Source organism: Crocodylus porosus, unplaced genomic scaffold, assembly GCF_001723895.1.
Source record: "Crocodylus porosus isolate Cpor-Errol unplaced genomic scaffold, CroPor_comp1, whole genome shotgun sequence".
Taxonomy (NCBI): Eukaryota; Metazoa; Chordata; order Crocodylia; family Crocodylidae; genus Crocodylus; species Crocodylus porosus.
In genome coordinates, this window is record NW_017728886.1 from 234,996,083 (window position 1) to 234,998,455 (window position 2,373).

Here is a 2,373-nt window from a genome sequence, read left to right on the forward strand (position 1 = left end):
TTCAATGCCTAGAAGTCAGAAGGAAGCTGTTTATTAACTTTAGTGGCATTTGGTTCCAAATCTTCTCAAAGATTTTTTAAAAAGTCTGACACAAGTCCAAGAAGTGGCTGCATTTACATGGCTAAACAGGAACAAATGCATTACAACTGCAAGTTTTAACACCCCCCCCCCCCCCCCCCCCAAAGCAACCTGTCACTGATATTGTTCAGGAAGAAAAAACACCCACAACTTTCCTGGGGTACAGGTTATCCCATAACTTCTTGCTGTAGGTTATTTTGAACCTTCCCCCAGAGCATGTACTGGGCTTCACAGTTGAAGACATGATACTAGACCAAAGTAGTGGTGCCCAAACTACAACTTGCAAGCCAGATTTGGCCTACGAAGCCATATCACTAGACCTTCAGAGCTCCCCTCAGGTCTAGAAGTTTTGCAGCAGGGGGAGCAGTGGCTGCATTAACAACTCCCAGAACCATGGCAATCAATGCCACCACCATTCCCCCCCCACCAAATTTCCAGATCCACAGGTCCCATGTGGCCCCTGCACACCAGATTGAGCTGGTATGTAGGGATGCTCTGTGGCTGGATCCATTGTACAGTGTTGCTCTGTGGCTGGATTTGGCATACCAGGTTGTACCTGTGGACCAACTGTGTGCACCATCCAATAACTGCATCAGACACACACACCAGCTCAATGCTGGATCTAGCCCGTGGACCAACATCTGGCCCATGGACTGCCCCCATGCCACATCTGGCCCACAAGGCAGACAGGTTGAAGATTACCTACCTGCACACACTGTGGAGGGATGGGGGAGTACCCACCTGCCTGTGCATGTTACAGTGGGGTGGGGGTGCCCACCCATGGCTCCCAGAGTGTGTGGCCCCCTTTGGTGCAGTCTGCGTCACATGCAGTACCTAGCTGCTTAGAACGGGACAGCATAGAGCTGGTTAATATTTTCATCTTCCTGTACAATAATTTCAAAGCATTAGACAACCCAAGGGATTTTTTTCTTTCTAGTTACCATGGTTAGTCTTGACAAGCAGGGTGATACATTCACATGTGTAACTGCTGACAATCCCAAAGGTTCTGGGTAGCAATAGTAGCAAAAATGATATAGTGTTGATTCCTATATCACAAAAGACTGAAAATGCCCCAAAAGAGTAATTGGAAGCTAGTTACAGTATGGATTTTAGAATGCAAATAATTTTTAAAAGCCAAAAAACTTTCAAGCAAGACAATAAGAAGTCAATTAACTTATTTTTGCCCAATTAAAAAAAAAAGCAAAAGTCAGTAATTGATTTGTACATTCAAATCTTATCTATAAGTGTGTGAAGGAAAGATTCTCATGGGACAGTAAGCTTTACCTTTTTGAAGCACATCTTTGACATGAATGTGTTTAAATCTTTGGAATAAACCCATATTTTGTGAAGAGTTTGGGAATTCTGTTAGAGCATTATTAAGTTTACCTTCACGTAACAATACAACAAAAGTATAAAAATATTCTCAAATGAAAAGTATTTTGCATATATTGTCACAAGGCAGGCAGATTAGGAATGAATTTTTCAGTCTCATCCACCTGTTTAAAAAAAAATGCTTTTCACTACCCTGTGTAATTCCTTCTTGGGTTAAAAACCAACATTATAAAGGTTTTAAAACTTCACTTTCCCCACTTGTAAATATTTACCACTTTTAGAGAAGTAGCAAACTGTCCAAATAACTGCATTATTTCAGTTACATGATGACTGCATTACTTCAGCAATGATGAATCAGTCCTCTATGGAGTGAAAAGCCTTGGATGTGGGCTTTCCCTGCTAAATTTGTAGAGTTGAGTTTAAAGCTAAGACCCTTATTTCCCAATTTAATGGGAATGACAGCAATCTTTTATGATGATAAAATATATTATAGTAGCATATGGTCTTCTGCATTACCATTGTGATACACTTTTACCCAATTAAGGTTCTAATTTCCAACTCTTCTCTTAAGGGCAATGGAAAGACCCTCACTGATGCCAACAGGAGCTTTGCTTCCTGTGAATTCTTTCTTGGAAATGGGTTATGGGCCATGAAGCACCAAATAAGAAGTATCCTTTCACATAGGGGTGGTCTACTAGGGTGAACCATGTTCCTGTCTGCTGACAATGGGGTGTTCTTGGGTGATAGCGTAGAGAGGCTCAGGAAGGATACGAGTCCTGACTGTTAGTTCAGACCTAGTTAAGGATTAGCTGGAGGGCTTAGATGTGTCCAAGTCAGCGGGCCCGGATGACCTTCATCCGCGGGTGCTGAGGGAAATGGCTGGTGTCATTGCGGAGCCACTGGCACGGCTGTTTGAGGACTCCTGGTGCTCGGGCCAAGTCCCTGAGGACTGGAAAAGGGCCA

General features: G+C 43.0%; 1 long non-coding RNA gene across 1 annotated transcript in view; it reads left to right on the top strand.

The window, feature by feature from the left end:
* Positions 1-625: 625 nt before the first annotated feature.
* The window catches only part of LOC109321070, a 20,053-nt gene continuing 18,305 nt past the window's right edge, over positions 626-2,373 (top strand). Inside the window, exon 1 of the long non-coding RNA XR_002103968.1 lies at positions 626-636. This is a non-coding gene — a long non-coding RNA (uncharacterized LOC109321070). The remainder of the gene's footprint in view (positions 637-2,373) is intronic.